The following is a 20,442-nucleotide window of genomic DNA, read 5'->3' as shown; positions in this document are numbered from 1 at the left end:
TATCTCCAAGTGATTCCATACTTTAGTGGAATGCTAGATAAAGGCGACCAATAGGAGAACAGGATTGATGCATGTTTCTTTTCCATGTGGAAAATTGCTTTTACCTATTGATGTTGAAATTGGCATTTGAGTTAACCTATTCCTTCTCTCAAGGTTTCTACACCGGCAAGGCTAATGTGTGTGTGTGTGTGTGTGTGTGTGTGTGTGTAATGCGTGACATGCTTTCTCCATTTGGGAAACAGAGAATTATCTCCAGTTTGCTGAAAAAGCCAATCTGTCTCTGACCATGGTGCTGAAGTTGCAGTCTATTGCAGGTGCTGCATACAATGGCACGTTCTACTTTTTATGCATATGTGTGTTGGTGTGTGGTGGGAGACTTGGGTAACGCTCTCTCTAGCCTTTCTATATTTATTTTGTTTCTCAGAGCTTATCTAAGTTTTCTGTGATAATGCTGATGACTCAACTAACTTCTGGTTGTCTTTGTGGTGTCATGAAAGTGCTAAATTTAAATCTGCTGTAGGTTTGGCCATAGCACTAGCATCTGTGAACAGAAAGACTTTTCTTTTACATGATATAAGCACATTTCATTCAATACTGATGAGCTTAAGTGATTTAAAATAAATCTGTTCTGTGTAGGAATAGAACCTTTAAATATTTATGCCCTTATTTAGAGCTTTGATGTCTGTAACGAAGCATGTTGTCTAATATATGAGCCCAAAATCTCCCATAAGCGTTCAAATGGGTGGAGCTCTGGTGATTGCAAAGCAAGTAGCATATAATTTTCATACTCACTGATGACCTCTTGTGCCTTGTGGATGTGGACGTTATTGTCCTAGAAGACTACACTTTCATCTGCATAGAAACATTTCATCACAACAGCTTTGTGATGATTTTCAGTGACTCTGCAAATTAATATAAGCATTAATATAATTAATATAAGGTTTAAGATTGTCCTTTTTCATAAACAGAGAATTTAAAAGCATAATGAAAAGGCACCCCCCCCCCCAAAAAAAAAAAAAAAAAAAAAAAAAGCTATAGTTTGCTTACTACTGAGATCATTAAAAACCCTTTAACACATCACTCATCTATGCTGCAGTGCAGGAGCTCAGCTGACCCAGTATGTTGGAGAGAAAGTGAGAGGTGGGGGAGAAAGAGAGAAGAAATGGGTGCAGGAAATTGTACAGTGAGAGTGAGGGAGAGAAGGTGAATCTCAGCCCTCTGCAAGTTCTGCTGCTGCCTTTGCTCTAAAGCTCTGCATCCGTATTGTTTGCTAGTGAATTTCAGGTCCCCTGAGACCATGGCCCACTCTCCTTTCTGAAAATACTGCAAGTTTGGGAAAAGTTGCAGTCATTTGTGCTGCTCAGCAGTGTGCCACAGTTTTAGCTATTGTATGTAAGAAAGATTAACAAATCTGTGTCGTTGTCTCTTTTTTTTTTTTTCAGAAAAGAGGAGGGGAGGACAAGAGGCATAATTTCATAAAATAAAATATGGAGCATGGTGTCCCTGGCTGGTGTTCTGAACAGTCCATCTCTCTCTCTGTTCCGCAGTGTGGGGCCTACTTTGTGCTTTAGCGTGGAGTAAATTTACTATGGACTGCTGCAGTTGCCTTCTCGTTATTCTGCTCCCTCTTTCCCTCCTCCTTCTAATGAGATGACATTTGCACAAAGTCACTCATCTGTTTCCTCCCATGAGTCCTGATTTCACATGGTTTTCATTTTCCTCTGCCTCACTTTCAACCTGTTTGTTTTTCCATCTAATATTCTACCCTTCTGCCCCCTGGTACAGCTACCCATCCATGTATGTGTTATTTAGTACATATCTACACAAACAGCAAACGGTTTACCTACCGACCTTGATGGTTGTCTGTATGTCTTGGATGGGCAATATTTGACCAATATAAAATGAGTTCAGTTGTAGAGTTGCTTTTCTTTGTCTGACACGGTAGAAATACTTTTTCTAGTAATCTCCAGGGATGAGGCTAGATTACTGTGTGTTTCTGTCTATACAGTGCTAGCCAGGTGCATTGTATTTTAGGGGTCTACAAGTGACCCAACAAAATAGGCAACAATGCTTGAAATGAGAGCCTGCTACCTGAGTAGTTTATTTTGGACATCAAATACACGACTCTCTGCTGGGCTGCTGTGTTTCTTGATGTTGCAGACAACAAAAAAAAGGTACATATGATTCCATGATGTTATTGGAGCTTTAAATTGAATTCTTTCATCAACTATTTATACTTTTTTTAGAGAGAAATTAAGTTCAACATGAGGGAGACTAGTTTCTCTTGTGCTTTTGTGTAGTGGTTTGACATTCAGCTGCTCCACTCAGATCATGAATAGTTTAGTTGGCCAAGGTCACCCGCTGGTTGCTTGTTTAGCTGATGTGCCTGGTTGTTTAAGTGCATAATGTAAAAGCTGCCTTCAGGGGGTTGATTGCTGATGCAGATTTAGAGATGTTTGGCATTCAGAGATTTAGTGAAAGCGAAATGTAGCTGCTGATTTAAAGATAAAAGCATCAAAGCATGTGTTTAATTTCTGCCAGTACACCCAGCCTTGAATGGTGCAATGCCGACCTCTGTGCCAGCATACCGTGCTTATTTGAGTGACATTGCAATTGTGAATGAGGAGCAAAAGAAGTTAGAGGGAAGCAGAGATGATGACTGAAGAAGAAGCGAGAAATGGAAGAAAAAAGAGGGGAAGTAGAGATGAAGGGAGAGGGTTGGGTCTTTCTCTATCTGCTTTTTCCACAGTACAGATTATGGTGCACTTGCTGGCTGCTCAAGTTGTGTGACTATGGATGGAACATCCCACACTAATGCTTTAAATATGTACTGCAGAGTAAAGCAAATTAGATTTGCATGTGATATAAATGATTTATGTTTTTTCCAGGGTTACCATCGAGCAAACCTGAATTTATGAGGTCAATTGATGTATACATTCAAATGTAATTATTCTACATGAATATTGCTTTTATACATATGAATAGAATTTATAGCTTATTTGTGTGTGTGTTTGTGTGTATGTTGTTGGCTTGGACTGTTCACTTGGCTTGCTTACTTCCATTAGTCTGAGGCTATGGGAATTGCACAGAGAGAGGGCAAGTGGTGGAGGAGGAGGCAAGTGAGCAGCAATAGGGGGAAAAGAGTGATGTAGGACATATGGCAGAAGACAGAAAGGGCAGAGGTATGCTTAACAGGCTGGCATAGAGGGAATAAATAACATGTGTGTTTTGATTTTTCACTGGAATATCTGGTATCTGTTATGTTTCCCCCATGAGGCACAGCACGTTGTTCATTTACGTCTACTGCTAATGTCGTAATGTCTTAAGAAGCCTAATGGTAGTTAAGTTACTGTGTTACAGGTTGTGTTTTAGAGCCCAGGTAGAGCTGCAGATATTTTTATTTTATTTATTAATGTGGGTGTGTGTATGTGTTGATAGGGTGGGCTTGTCAGGTGGGGGGTTCATTTGACTTATCAGTGAAGAAAACTGGTGTGTTCCCCACTGATCTAATGTTAGTCAAACATTTCTGCTTGGTTAGTGAGCATAATGATACTCATATATTATGTGTGTGTGTGTGTAATGATGTGGAGCTGTTATGCTTGTTAAAGTGCTCTGTAAAAACTACTACAGCAGAGAGGGAGAGGGGTTTGTGGAGAGTTTTGCCTAATGTGCAGGGATTGCTTGTGTTGTTAGTGTCATCTGAACAATGGAGGAGTTAGCTTAATTAAGGCCTGGTGGTTTGAGAGGATCAGCACACTCTCACAAACACACTTCGATACACTTCAATAGGTTATAAGAGTAGTGTACCCCCTCCCCACCCCCCGCAATATCATCTTTGGAATTTATGGAGAAGTCTACAAGTGTGAACTCAGGAGAGCTTGTGTTTCGTATGGTCACTGTTAAGTGATTGCATCATTTCTGTGGTGGTGTAAATAGAGTCACATGAACAGGGTGAACTTGAAGGTAAGCGATTTTTTTTTTTTTTTTTTCATTTAAAGGCATCACAGATGACTCTTGGTGAGGTTTCTGCTGCTGCTGTGTGTTGCTGTTGTGTGTGCGTGTGTGTGTGTGTGTGTGTGTGTGTGTGTGTGTGTGTGTGTGTGTGTTTCTTTGAGCAATGTCTAGAGAGTGTGTGGGTTGTGGAGAGAATCCATAATGCAGCCCTATAATTCAGGCAGAATGCTGATTCACAGTAACAGGTAGGACAAAGGCAGTATGCTTGCATGGGATGGAGTGGGAGGGGTGCAAATGCCTGCATGTGCTGCATGTTCCTTTGCTTACAAATGTAGAGTGTGCGTTTTTACAGATATTTTTTGTCAGTGTACATTCCTGTGTTTCCCTGCAGGTTTTATGTGAACAGTTGTATATAGGCAGGTGCGCATGTAAGGTATCCATTGTGTGTGTGCGCATGTCTGTGTGTGTGTGTGTTAGAGAAGCCAAGGACCCTTAGACATACAGAACTCGACAGAAAAGACCCTTGGACTACGTGTGTGTGTGTGTGTGTGTGTGTGTGTGTGTGTGTGTGTGTGTGTGTGTGTGTGTGTGTGTGTGTGTGTGAGAAAGAGAGAGTTGGATAGTCAGATAAAAAAAAACACACACACACAGGAAAAAAGCCCCCATCCAATTCCCTGTAAGCTGCTGTCACTCTTCTTCCCACTATCTCTTCTTCTACCCTGGTCTGTTTTCCCTCTCCTTTCCTGCCTGGAGATGAGAGGGCAGGGTGTGATAAGAAACCAGGGGAAAAGAGGAAAGAATGATGAGATGGAAGGAGGAGAGAAGAGAAGAAGGGAGATAAACAATGTAGACACTGCAGACAAGTGAAATTATCGACACCATACTAAAGAATGAAAGGGGAGATGGGGAGGGGGGTACTGTAAAGAGTATACAGTATTTCCCAATGTCCAATGTATGTGCATGCTTAACTACGCTGAGTAATTTTTGGAGCTTCTTGGCTTCAAGAATGAGTGAACGGCGAAAAGAAGAGTTGAGCAGATGGACATGTAAATGAATAGATTGAACTGTAAAATGTAAGGCTGTATATTTTATCAATGCAATCTGAACTTGCACAGAAGGCAAAAGCTAGGGTAATTTATCACAATTTTCACTGGTCATTACACCAAATTTACACCAAAAATTACACCAAAAAAACGAGAGAGAGCGAGAGAGACATCACTTGGGATTTGCAGAGAAAGATTGCTGCTTCATTTAATTGGAGCATTTAGCATTTTTGCTTGCATCAGTTCTCTGAAAGTGAAAAGAAATGGAGGCAAATTAGTAGTTAGGCAAAGGGGAAGAGGGGGTGCGGTAATACCAAAAATAATGAAAAACAGGGATGGACATATAAACATTTGTCAGTTCCTCAGTGGCCTCAGGCCCCTTCTTTTGGTCAGCCAGTCCATTGTCTTCTTGTATCTCAGAAGTAGCTTTGAAAGTGGACTCCCTCTTTCTGACCAGAGTCTCTTCGTCCTCTCTCACATCCTTATCCTTCCCTCCATCTCTTGGAGCAGCAGAAGCAGCATTTGATGGATCGTTTGGGTCGGCAGGGTTGACAGGCAGGTTGATGTAAGAGACAGAGAGAAGGAAAGACATGGTGTGCATTTGTGTATGTGTGTGCTTCTAAAAGACAGAAAGAAAAAAGAGAGAGGTGGCCGCCCTCTTTCTCCCCTTCACCTGTTTTTCTTTTTCTTTTCATCTCCCTTTGAGGGCCTCATACTTTATGTCACTTCTATCAGATGCTAATACTTTGACCCCAACAAGCTTCTGCCCCACCCTTCTTTGTCTTTCTGTATCAGATTATTGTTTTATAGGTGAGATGACTGCTGCTAACCTGTGGGAAACATAACTTCTAATATATTTACTCACTGAACAGAACAAAAATAATTACTCACAACAATGACAGCATTATGATTAAGAAAACAGTGCTGATCATCACTTTACAAATCCAGTGTTGTGTTGGGGAATTTTCAGTTGTGACGGTCGTGGTGGCCCACCCACCACGACACTGTTGCAAACCAAACACAAGCCAGTGGCAGGATCTTTGGCCGTAAACAAAAAGCCCATGCAATCCTGATACTGCAGAATACCCCCACATAGGTCCTGTTTCTGAGATCCAGTGGTTCAGCCGTGTCCTGGCAGCTGGTTTTAATGTTGTGGCTTATCTGTATTAATCCTATTTTCTCCTAAAATGCGTATAGCTTCAAGCCATTGTATTATCGTTGTATTATATACCACCCATTTGCAATATGAAGTGCCAGCCAGGCGATATCTATCTAGCTTAATTTAAATGTGATTACACTAATCACATTATAGCGCTTTTCCTTAAAGAAATGCTTTTCACTTTTAATTTAATCCAAGAGCACCCTGCTTTGCACAATTAACCCGTTGACACACATAATTTAATGCATAAGATGGACGTGTAGTAGTCTCAGCAGAGCACATGTTTACATGAAATGGCAGAGAACTGTTGATAGTGCTTTTATGTTGCGCTTATCTATGGTGAGCCAAAACTCAGAGCAGAAAACTATTGATTACAGTCATGGATACCTAAACTGTGCTTTGTGTCTAAGAGATAAAACAGCGCTTTAATGTCATAAACTTCCCTTAATGTCTTATAGAAGCTCTTACCTTCACTTTACTATCATGACTCTGTCTGTGTTGTAACACAACATCCAGACTGATCACATATTGTTCAATTGTTGAGTTTAGAGAGAAACAAGAGGACATGGATATACCATCTTTATTTTCTGCATTTTGAACTCTTAAATGGGTGAATGAATGCTCAAGTATGCATGAGTACACAGATCCAGGGTCTTTAAGAGCTTGAAGTGGACTGACACTGAGATTGTGGCCAGGAGCTGTTGGTTATCTATGTATGTCAGAGGGAACTATTATGCCTCAGTGGGCCTCAGTGGGTCTCAGTAGGATATAAAGGACTGAGAATGACTTGCAAATGCATTGCACTTGTATCTTCCATGTTAAGACAGAAACACACACAAACACACACACACACACACACACACACACACACACACACACACACACACACACACACACACATATGACATTAGAGTCAGAGCATATTGTTTTACATTCCTGAGAATGTTGTGTTCATGGGTTTATACTTTGACATCCTCAGCATCTTGTTCCTGTTTTGGTTGTTCAAAATACATGTGAAACACTCATGAAATGTGACTATCTATAGGCAAGCAGGTGAAGCTGTTTGCTGTTTTTTTGTTTTGTTTTGTTTGTCCAGATTTCGCTTAAAAACGTATGTGGGATCTTAAAGGTGCCTGTCACAGTGTGAGTAGGATGAGTTTCACTCATTTGTCTGACAGCACACACTTGAGAGAGCTAAATTTATGATTGAGTTTTCAAAAGACATTTAAAATTGAGAAGGGTGTTTTGTAATCTTTACCTTTGCCACTATTGTCCTCTCCTATTTATATTCTGTGCTAACCCTGCTTAATTAGCTTTACTTCACTGTTTTCTTTTTAAATGTCATTGTCAAAGAGTTACATGTCATCTATTCATGTGTTGTCACAATAACTAGCTTTTAAAAGTGTAGCCAAAAGTGAGAAGAAATAGTTCAGTCATTTGAACAAGATTCTTTTTTAAAAAATAGTAACAACAAGAGAAACAGAAAACTAATGTTGAGAAAAAGATGAAAAAAAACAACTCACTTTCTCATAACTTTGTGTCTGTGTTTGTGTTGATGTGTGTGTTTGTGTGTTTGCCTGTGTGTTCACATTGTAGATCTGAGTTTAGGCTGTTGTTTTGCAGACCTGATTGAATCACTCCCTTGGATTGGTCGACACATCAGTAAAGCCTGACATGGCAAAGGGCTGCTGCTGAGCTCGCACTGCTTTATTTATCACCCCAGTGTGTGTGTGTGTGTTTGCATGTGTGTGTGTGGGTGTGTGTTTGTGTGTGCGTGTGCGTTCTTGAATATCGTGGTTTCTCACAAGGATATCTTTGGTATGGATGCATGTGTGTGTGAGAGAGGAGCTGGAGTAAGTTTGTGCGAATGTGAAAATATCCACATATATACACACGGGCATTCAGGACTTTGGACTCAGTTCAGCTTCTGTGTTATTTGTTGTATATGTGATATTTATACCACAAGGACAATGGTGAAGTCAGGAACAAAATTCCGATGAAGTGTGCATTTATTTGCATCTATGTGTGTGTCAGAGTGTGTGTGTATGTTTTTACAACACAAGGACAGTGATGTGGAGAGGAGCTGCATACTGATTAACTGAAGTCGAAGAGAGGGCCTTTGTGTTGGCAGGCAGATCCACACAGCAACAACAAGTCATTCACCTAATTTAGGACACACACACACACACACACACACACACACACTTCTGAATCACAGATCTCACCCCTGAATCTTTCTCAAAATGCTGCAGAAGCTGCATGACGAGACACTTTGAGAGGAACATTTTTTGTCACCAGCTGCTGTGCTGTACTTATGCTGTTTATCTTTCAGTACAGTCTAATAGTTTTTTTCCCCTAATTATCGTTACAGCTATATAGATATGCCATAACTCTTCATTGTCTCTGAATCAGCAAAGAGGTCATTAGAAAAGAAGGAGGGGGAAAGAGTAGAATGAAGGGAGGATAATGGATAGAGGGAGACATGGGGTGAATGAGAGGGAGGACAGAAAAGATCAATGCAGTCTGTACTTTGAGAGAATCTGCATATCATGGAACAATGCAAGGCGGGAGTGTAGTTGCAGAAATACAGGAAAGCACACAGCAAGTTTTCTTGTTTTACTTTCATGGAAGGAAACAGGAAGAAACAGGCAGGAGAGGAGTTGAGAGCAGAAGACATAGCTGGACTGGCCATCGGGCATACCGGGCATTTGCCCGGTGGGCTGCTTGCGATTTTTTTGTTTTTATGGGCCGATCGATTTATTTATTTATTTATTTTTTGGAAGGGTATAAATAATGAAAGGTGTTGGATTGGCCAATTGGTCATGATCGACTTTGGGCTGGACCAATTACAGCCGAGGAGGTCGGATGCACCCTCCCCCTTGTTTAGCAATCTTATAGACGAACTAAAGAAATGGAGAACAAAAAAAGGAAAGGAGGTGCAGAAAAAAATGGGGCCAAAAAGAAACAAGCCCTTCAGGCAGACGCTGCCAAATGTGTAAAAATAACTGAATTGTTTGGCGGCAGCTATGGCATAGCTTCCACAGATTTAGCAACATCAGCAAGTGGTGGAGGCCAGCAGGTGGATAAGGGAAAGGGGAGGCAAGAGGAGGAGAGACCCGAGGCGGCCGCCGGTCATAGTGTTAGAGGAACTGAACTTCAGGTAAGAAGTTATGACGTGCTGTCTATCTGTGTCAGATATAAACCAAGTTTAGTTGTAGCTTGTTTTCGTTGTGCTGACTTTTTACAGTCGCTTAGAATAACTGGTACTGCGTACTAGCTAGCATGACGGAGTTTATATACTGCTGGGCGGGTGCTATGAAGTTACTGATAGTAAATTTTATTTTATGCTTAAGGTTAGTTTCTCAAACTCCTCAAAATCTTAACAAATTGTGCCAATCCTTACATGTTGCACCAGGCTGATTTATCATCAAAAGTGGAGAAGTCTGTGACAGAGGAGACAGAAGAGCAGCAGAGAGAGATGGAGCAAGAGAGAGAAATAAAAGATCAGGAGAAAGAGATGGAGAGATGACTTTATGTCATCCATGAGGGATGCATTTGACATATGTTTCACATATTATAGCCCAACAAGTTACTTATAGCAATTTAAATACGAGCAATCAGTTTTTGGCAAATACCGGAAATCAGTTTTTGGCAGACAATCACTTTTTGGCACAACACCGGCTATTGCAGTTAATAATACAACAGCTTCTTGCCATTTTTTGTGTTTCTTTTTATCGCTGTGTAACTGAGTTCAATTGAAAGCCTGCATGCGCTAGTACCTCTTGCCACAAGTTCCCAGAATCCTTTGCGGTTTTACCCCTGAATGACGTCACATTTTTGGTGTGCCGGTCTCTAGTCAAAATGCCCGGGCCGATTTTTTGTCCCAGTCCAGCCCTGGCAGAAGAGGTGATGAGAACGTAAAGTCTCTTTATGTCAACTTCAGGGAGGGTGAAAGCATGTGGCAAGGGTGTATCTGAATGAAAGATAATCGAAGCTACGGAAAGTGTGGCTGAGAAAGAAAGAGAGTCACGCTGCTGGAGGACTGAGAGTGACAGACCGAAGGGGGATTTGCAGTCTTCTTCAAAGATAAGCACACTGTTTTCTTTCTGTCCTACAAACCACACACACTCATGGTGCAAGTGTGCACGTACATTAAGACACACAGACACATGCACACACAACCAACACTTTCTGTTGGAGCAAGCTCTTGGCATCTGGCAAAAGTTCACCCTCTCACGTTTCCATAGCAACGAGGACATCGTTGTTGCTGCACATACGGCCCAACAGCCAGCCTGACGAGAGAAAAAGAGTGAGAGAGCAAAAGATAATTAAGGTTTAAATGAATATCCTAATTTGATTGGAAAAAAGAAATGATTGGAATATCATGGAAGAAAAAGTGTGTGTGTTTTTTTTAAAACTGACATTTAACCAACATGTCATTTGGTAACAACAGAGATAGACAATAGAGATAGTGAAGTTAACTGGGGTAAACCATCCAAAGCAAAGGTGCACAAGAGAAGTGAAGAAGAGAGTTTAGGACAAAGTGGAGCAGGTGGAGACGAGTGTCACAGGTGATTTATGACAGAAGAATAGAAGTGAGGGTTAAATGGAAGGTTTGCAAGAAGGTGGGGGTTTGGAGACAGTGGCAATGACACAAAGACAGAAGGTGAAGCTGCAGGTGGCAGATTTGAAGATTTTTGTATGGAGTGACAAAGAGGGACAGGATTAGAATGAGTAGAAGCATAGTGGACATATTGGAGAAAACATGTTGAAGATGGAAAAGAAGAAACCCACAGAGAAAATTCATGAATGTAGTGAAGGAGGACATGAAAAGAGTTGGTGTGACAGAAGTGGATGCTGTGGATAGAACACAGTGGAAGCAGATGATGCACTGTGGTGACCTCAATGACTGTATAAAAGATGGACGACACAACACCGCCTCCTCCCGTTGTGCAAAAATGAAGCCAAAATATCCCGCTTGTGGAGGCTGCCATCTTGCAAATTTTGAGCCAGAGTCTGTGCAGTAGTGACTTGAGGTGGAGTGACTGTGTAACGCTCCCGCCCACACACCCGCTGGACGTGACCGCAAACACGCCCCCCTACACTTTTTACGTAGCCCGGCTCGAGTTTTTTGCTGGTTTACCGCAACTGATGACTCATTAAATTAAGGTAAATACAACCATGTCACTGTTATAAAAAAAAGACACACAGCTTATCGTCTTATAGTTCTAAAACATCTAAAATCACTCTGTTGTTAATTCGTTTGCTAGATTAGCCGCTAGCATACGCACTGTGTTGGAGGCTTGTTGCTAGCTAGTTAGTGATGCTACACACCTGTTACTCTAATAGTCTGTGTTATTGAATGATTCAGCACTCCTTATGTTTTTTTTTTTATCCATTTTTAGACAGCGATGAGATCAGCTGCACACTCCACAGATGCCCAGAGTTACTGTTAATATCAAAAATATAATGCTGTCCTTTGAGATTTTAACATAAGACTGTGAGTGTAATGGATCTAAAACTGTTTAAATCTTCAGAGCCCTCTACAGCCTGGTAAAAACATCAGCAGAACGTTTCAGTAGTGTAGTCTAATTTGTTTTTTTCATTTAATAATAGAGTCCATATTATATCAACAGCTACATTCACCCTGGGGAGAAACTAGTGAGGGATACCATCAGGACCAAGCTGGGTTTCCTGGGTCCAGAGGTTTGGAGAAACTTCTTCCCTTTCTTTCATCACAGCTGTCCTGTGCCATAAGTTCTGTTGACCCACTGTAAGAGGCATCCTTTAAGAAACACCAGGAATACTGAAGCTCATCGCACTGATCAAGCAGGACTCATGATCTTCACCAGCAGCTCCCTCACAGGGAAATCTTCAGCACTCCTCCGTAGGCCCGCCCCAGGAGATGGATAAACCCAGCATTTCATGAACACTGTGATGGAGACCTTTGGTTTGTGTAATATTATAAATACTCGGATACTCCCCAGAGGCTCCAGGCTTTTACATAAAGATATTATATTTAGTCCTGTAGAAAGTTATATATTTAAAAATATATTATCCTCTCTGGTTACTCTGGTATGAATAACTCTGAATCACTTTATGGTAAATAACACACCATCTGCAAAAAACTGTGAAAGAATTCCAGATGACAAGTTTGTAGTTCAACATACAAGTGACGACCTTTGACCTTCATCAGGTTTTATTTAATTGTGTCAGAGAAACTCAAACGTGCTCTTCATGCAGCTGAGTACATCAAGTGTTTAAAACAGAAGCTGTGCAGGTCTGAGATCAGCAGCTCTGTGAAACACCAAACTGAGGTCCTGTTAATGCTGATATATAGTGACACAGTTACATGGGTGATTAATCCTTTTGTTTTTTTTGTCTTTAACTTTATCAATAAAACAGCTGCGGCTTTCACTACAGCACATGTGGTACTTTAACCTTTGTACTGTTTTCATCAGTTCATTTTGCAGTTAACATGTGAACATGTTGGATGATCTGTCTGCTGTCATTGGGTGGTGCTGAGGTCTGAATCTGAGAGCAGCCCTTGTAATCACAAAGAGAACAGAACCATCAAACTCAAATATAAATTTTATCCCTCAAAATTGAAATAAAGCTGATTCTTCTGTCCTCACACACTCAGGATCTGAAGTTCTTTTGAATTTTTTCAGTATTACAGTACACTACAGTACTTTAATCCATAGTTCCTGATTAATGAGTTACTGAAGTACAAGCTTTTAAAAAAATGTTACTGTCTTTACAGATGTGGCAAGAGACTGAAAACATGCCGTTGTTTGCACATCTTTAATATTCAGCTTTGCACAGGAGCTGAAGCAGGGTGCAGCCTGTTGCTTTTACAGTATAATACTTGTAATAAAAGTACAGTAACAGTAATTAGTGACTGAGTAGCCCGGAGCGTTTCTCTTGATTTCTTTAGTCAGGGTAAATTCATTCACCGGCACAGCTAAACGAACCACCACAGCCGAGTGCTCATTTTAGCTAGCTAGGTCTCAGGACCTAGCTAAGGACGGTAGTTACGGATTAGCTTACAAACACGTTTAACTTACCGAAAAAGTGCAGCGGGGCCTCGGGTCCTTCTGTCGGGTAGTCCGGTTTACTGAAGAACACCTCAGGCTGTCAGGTTAAAACACTCGGTCGTGTTTTTGTAGCGTAAACGCTGGGCGTCCTCTCAGAGCCTACGCTCTATCTGCTATTCCGGAACAGAGATACGCAAGTTTCTCCGTGACTGCAGCTGCCAGTCAAAGCTGTTATGATGACGTTTCACCCCAATTTAACATCACCGCGGTAGGAATTAGAATCAAACTTATGGGAAAGGAGACCCCTTGGACATCAATCAGCATGATGAGAACTATTGAAAACAAAAGAAAGAATCTTTGGAAAAAAATTATCTGAGGAGAATAAATTTATTTTAGTCGGACCCCCGTCCCATCCACTAACATGGAGGAGGCGGGGTTTATGACCTATACTGCAGCCAGACACTAGGGGGCGATAGAGACGCTTTGGCTTCATTTTTGGGGAGCTGTCGCGTCGTCCATCTTTTATACAGTCATTGGGTAACCTCTAATGGGAGCAGCTGACAAAGGAAGACAAATATACTATATACTGTCCATAAATAAAAAGCATTCCACTATATATACCAAGTATCAGACTGTTATAAAAATATTGTAAAATTGGACTGTTAACAAGGGAAACTTGCATTTGACTATTTTTTTTTTTTTTTTTTACAAAAATCTATACAGGCTGAACTTTTGTAAAACACATACAGACCCAGAAACACCTTGTCTCAGCAACATGTCAGCTAGTTTCTTGATGTTTAGATTTCCTTTGATCTCTTCTTCTTTGAGTTTGTTTGGCAGGCAGAGATGATGAGTGAGTGAAGTTGTGGGTGTTTTATAAGGCTGAAGCTGCCAAAAGTAACTGTTCTACAAGTCTCTCTGTACTTGGCAAGATCACACACAAATATAGTATTACATGTATTATTACGTGCCGTATTACATCTTCTGAAGAAAACTGTATGCAAGAAAGCATAATTAGTTTTAACATATAAATATATTAGATAAATGCAATTTACTGTATATGTAGAATTCCCTTTCTTCAGTTTAATCAAATATGTGTTTGTCCAAACCTACTTTCAAACTCTTTCATTTGCATTCCAACTACACACATGTAAAGTTTTGCTAATCTTTGCTTGTCTACCACATTAGCAAAATCATCCATAAAGGCTTTCAAAAGTACTTCTCCCTACATTAGATGTCTTTAAGACCTGCATTTTGGCAGAATGACAGATTTCAGTCATAGAGTGAATACAATACCAGCCTTACAGTTGCAGTTAATGGTTATAACCATCATTCTCTATCACCAATGAAGATATGCTTTCATCTTTTTACAGGTGAGTTGAAGGACAGGATCAACAGCACAGCCACACCTCCAGATGAATGATTTTTACAGGGAGTCATGTATGTTATTCCAGTAAAGGTATCTCAAGTGAATGGTGGTCTTTTGTAACAACCACTATAGGCAATGTGCATTCTTTGTATTACACTCATTTCAGATGTTTAAGTTTTGATTACACCAAATATTAACTCACACTGATTAACTGATTTCATGATGCATAAAACAAGCTTTATTTAAATTTAGCGTTATTTAATTTTGGGTGCCAAAATAGCGCTCTTTAGATATTATTGAAAACCTCATAGTCTTCAGAAAATACAGATGAAGAATTTTGATGTGAGATTAAGTATGCTAAGTATGCATGCTCAATTTAGGTTAGTATAACGATCATACTATCTTCTGGTATCTGACAACTAAACTGGGGAAACTGACAGAGCAGTCTAAGCCCTAAAGAGTATTTTATATGCACATACACAGGAGCCATAAATATACACATAACACTTTCCTCCTCTCCTGAAGAAAACAGATATGAAATAATGAAACTCTGCTGATACTCCACAGAAGAGCAGTGTATCAGCAGTAAATAAATCTCAGCAGAGAACACAAACTTTTTCTGTATTTTTCAACTTTTCTAGTTTCTGTATAATATCCTTATATTCCACTGAACCTCAGGTCTCCTCAACTTTATAAAGTCACTAGCAGGTTTTATAGGACTGTATAAGACTTACAGGGAGAGGAAGGATATTCACACTTTGACCATTTTCATGCTCGATACCAGCATCTGGTGATCTTTCCATCCAACCATCAGTCACACAAACATCCACACCAAGATAGCGGTTAATCATTATGCAGCACTTAAAATAACTGTCACGCTGCACACTGACAGCTGCTGTCATACTCTTGTTTTATAAGCACGTGTGTCTACACGTGGACAAAAAACCCCTGCTGTTTTAGAGAAATGGCACATATTAGCCTAAGATATGATGCAGCAGAAGCTTGGCTTGTGTGTGTGTGCATGTGCGTGTGTGCACACTCATATATAGTTAAAGTCACACATATGGGTTGTTCTCCTCATTTACTTTGCTGTTTGTTCCCCCACAGGGGTGTAACATCTGTGCCATGCTTATGGGGGAAAACGGCATAATGGGAGCACTTAGACAGGCCACCTGCATATTACGGCTTGTGCGGCCATTTGTGGAATAACAGCTACAGACATATGCACGCCGACAATCACACAGTGAGAACAACCACAACACCACAGTCTAATTGCTTGATGACTTTGTCTCCCAGGAGGTTGAATAACTATATCAACATGGGCAGTTCTTTGTCATGCCACCATTTAGTGGGCCTGATTTCAGTGAGACAAACAAAACAAAACAATATAAAGATATTTATTTTCGATCACTAAAAACAAATGCGTTATCCCTTTGGCAAAGGAACACGACATAGTGTGGGTAAATTCAGATGTTTTGGGAAACACTGCACAGATTATCACAGTCAATTGCATTTATTGTTTATTAGAAAAGTTTAGCTATTTTGACCAGGATTCATAATTTTTTCTATTTAATTAGCCTGTTGTAACTCAGCAGCACATGGGATCTCTAAGACTGTTGCCACTATTTAACAAGCAAGCTGAGTTGTATTGGAAAATTACATTATTGCTTTGTGCCATAGTTGACTTCAGCACCTTGGAGACATTCTAGTTATGCAACAGTGGGATTACTCAACAATGGAAAAAGACAGAGAAACTGTGGCACCAACAACATTATGAGTCCAATACATATAATTAGCTGTGTTGGTAAACTTTTATCTGCCTGCTATTGACACTTTTTTTCTTAAATGACAGTGGGGATAACATTACTACTGGAGTGAGTGTGACTCAGGAGGTAGCACAGGTCATCTAATAATCTGGAAGGTTGGTGGTTTGATCCCTGTCTGCTCCAGTGTGCATGCCAAATATCAAATGTAGTGCTAAGCAGAATAATAATGCACTATAATAATATTTTATTACAAAAAAGTAAAAATGGTACTTTGAAAGGTTTCTGTTGGGTTTTACCAACACTATCTTCCACCTGACTTAGGTGTCACTAAGACTTTCATTTTAAATGCAAAAATCTAGGACAACAGGTTAATTATTGGTGCTGAGTGCTCAGTACCATGTTTGCATGGACTGTGATTATATCGCACCTTTAAGCTACCAACTGAATGTAGGTACTTGTTAGGGAGGCAGACCCACATTAAAGTAAGCAAAGTGGTAAACTGTGGAGTCCTTAAGAGCCTCTGTGTCACACGAGTTAAGTTGAGTGTGAACGTATGAAGGTACTTGTTGAAAACATTAAAACAATGGTTATATTATAGTAAGCATAATGATGGTAAATAGCAGGATCATAAAAAGGTGTTCACAAAGGCCACTCTGCACTCAGTGGAATATTATTTTTACCACCTGGTATTAATAATACCCAACACTACAACAAGGTATTTTGCCAATTGTACATATGCGTGTAAGAGTATGTTGTAATAGCATACACTGAAAAAAATGCAATAGGGTGGTTGTTGAATTTGCATAGAATTACTTCATATATCCAGCATGACTAATTTAAATTTCACATCTAAACATATTTTTGTCTTTTAATTTTCACATATTCTTTAAGAATATTCATTCTTTTAGAACAGCGGTCCCCAACCCCCGGGCCTCGGACCGGTACCGGTCCGTGAGTCGTTTGGTACCGGGCCGCGAGAGTTGAGGCTCAGGTGTGAAATGTATGGTTTTCAGGGTTTTTATCGGTTTTCAGTCATTCAGTCATTTGGCAGAACTGCAAAATGGCCAGAAGGAGGCAACTGCTGTGGTTGCAAACAGGCTTTGGGTGGTATGGAAGTAAGGGCAACTATGGAACTGCTCAGCAACATGGGACCCATAGCTAATAAATAGTAATATGACAAAAAATAACAACTTTGTGTGGATGTAACCTTGTGAGATTTGAGATTTTGACAGCATTTTTATGTGACAACTTCTCTTTTTAGATAAATGCAGAGTTTAAGCGCATTACCACCATGCCACTGCAGTCCAGATTACTCTCGCAGATAGATGTGCTATCTGACAAACTAATAAGGTCTTCAAAAGGCGAGGAGGACAAATAGGAAGAAGACTTCAGAACATTCTGGAGCCCACGGCCCAGGTAAGAAAAAAATTAATTTGTGTATACACTAAGGGGAAAATAATAATTTTAACAAAATGCTGCTTGTCACTCTATGCCAGGAGTATGTTGAAAATCACCTGGGATTTTCACAATTTACCATGGGTGCGTTTTTTTTCTTCTTTTACCTGCATTAGAACTATGTGTGGAGTTCATAGTTGAACACCTCTCTATGCTCTGACAGCTTCTTTGCATGGAGATTTCACTTCAGAAATGCATTACCTTTTTGAGCATTCTGAGGACTCAAATCACGTGCTGTAATGAATCCATTTTTGTTCACCTAATGTGTTAATGTTAACATTTTTTGGAATAGTGACACAGATTAAAATAAGATTTGGTATAATGTTCTTTGACCAGTGTTCTGTTTAATCAAATTTTGGAATTCTGCATTTTCTAGGCCACAGATGAAGCCATTATCCAACGATCTAATAAGGAAACAACCATGGGAATTTACATCATAAAGTCAAGAGATGCCAATGGCAGCCCTGAGGACATCGGGATAGTCCTTGAAGGCCAGAGAGTCTGGCAGGATTTGGATAACTATACCCTAGCAGCTGCAATGCTGTTTGGACTAATGTACACTTTGAACCTCACCTACCCACTGGAAAAGTATACCTTCGAGGTATTATAGAAACTGGTTATGGAGCTCAAAAGGAACAGCCTTTCAAAGAAGGCCCAGGTTTTCAGGACCAGACTGTACGATTGAACAGTTTTCCAGTTATGATGTGGGAACAACATGTTTACCTCTTCGAATATGTACCATCCTTTCTTTTAAGCCAGCACTGGTAAAGTTGCAGTACATAGTGAAACTTATTTTTCTGGCACTTTTCAACTTGGGGCCTTTATTACTGCAGTTTTCACTTTTCAAGCCATGGCTCTTTTAAAAAAAAATTCAAACTTTGAATGTCCATTTTTCTCAATGGAAATGGTGCCTTGCACCAATTTCACCAGTTTGCAATTTTTTTCCCAAGGTGCACCACTACAAACAGATTGCATCGTCTAGTATTAGTGATTGTGATGTTTAGTGATAGAAGCAAGCCAATACTAATCAGTTTAGGTCTCTTGGTTTTGTGCCTGTGGGTTATAATGTTATTTTAAGTCTCTTCTTTGTGTCATTTTAATAATTACACCCCTGTTGCCATATTACCTTATGGCTCTTACATTTAAAAAGCTATTTTTTACATAAGCGCGATGTCATAAGGCCCCACAATGTTGAATTCAGCTTACAGAAGATAACTTTGAGGAATGTTGTGGAATGTTTTTCAAGAGATGCATTGTACAAATATGACTCATGTATATTTTGGAAGCCTGAATTGAAAGTCCATTGTTACAACTGTGTAGTATTTTCAAAAATACAGGTCATTGTTCAAAAATGTTTTGCTTATTTCTTTGATTGAAGAGAAAGTGTACAGTACATACAGTAAGATCAGCCTTAATTTAGTTTTATTTATTGAACACTCAATTATATATTAGATTATATATTAGAAATTTGTTATAAAATAAAATAAGCTTACCATAAAATAATCTTGTCAATATAACACATAGTAGTCCAATACAATTAACACAAAAATTTCATGTCTGATAAACAAGTGGTTTCTATAAATATTTGACCGGAATGAAAAACATGACAACAACATAAAAAAGTCATGTTCATGTTACCAGAAAAATGTGTGCAGGTATAACATAAAAAACTAAGGTTAACCAAACATAACTTAATTTCGTGCAACCGATTACAATAATTTTTTTAACGTTTATCCCACTGATTATTTTTTTCAGTGTATACAAAACACAACTGGCTATGAAGACTGAGAAAATTCATGACTGTTTAGAAAATTTCTCAATCTAAGAAACTCCACAGAAGGATTTTGACAAATGGAACCCTGCTAAGAAGAATCAACAACCACATCCACTCTCACAACAAAACTTAACAACATTCAACCCATGTGCACATACTACATGACAATATTTCAATAAGGAGAGCTCATTTGGTAGAAGTAGAGATACAGAATTCAGTTAAGCTATTTGGCAGAAAGGAATCCGAATTTGATAGGAATTAGGACATGACTCCCAGGAATCTAGATGTTGGTGGTGGTGAATATGAAGATGGAAGCTAGAATGGAGCTCTGAGTGACTGGGATCAGGCAGAGATGCAGGGGAGGCAGGCAGACTTTATAAAGTCACTAGCAGGCTGCCTGAAAGGAAGAATTACAGATTTAAACTATGCAGAATGAAGGCTGATTGGCTCAGAGGAGGTAAGAAAAAGATTAGACTAGAGCAGGGGTCGGCAAACCTGGGCACGTGTACCACAGCTGGCACAGGAAGGGTTAACTGGCACAACATTAGCTGGACTGGCTATCTGGGCCGATGGTGATTTTTCGTTTTTATGGGCCGAAGATTTTTTTTTATTTATTTATTTTTTTTAAATTTAGTAACAGTATAAACAATGAAAGGTGGTGGATTGGCCAGATGCTGGCAGATGTGTAAAAATAACTCTGTTGTTTGGTGGTGACTATGGCGGAGCTTCCACAGAGGCCAGCAGGTGGATGAGGGAAAGAGGAGGCAGGAGGAGCAGAGACCCGAGGCAGCCGCTGAGTGTCAGGTGAACTGAACTTCAGGTAAGAAGTTATGACCTGCAGTCTATCTGGGTGAGATATAAACCAAGTTTAGGTGGAGTTTATTT

The sequence above is a fragment of the Perissodus microlepis genome, chromosome 14 (assembly GCF_051167445.1).
Source record: "Perissodus microlepis isolate ML-2025 ecotype Zambia chromosome 14, ASM5116744v1, whole genome shotgun sequence".
In the NCBI taxonomy this organism is placed as follows: Eukaryota; Metazoa; Chordata; class Actinopteri; order Cichliformes; family Cichlidae; genus Perissodus; species Perissodus microlepis.
The sequence above is the reverse complement of the archived record's forward strand: the minus strand, read 5'-3'. Positions refer to the sequence as shown.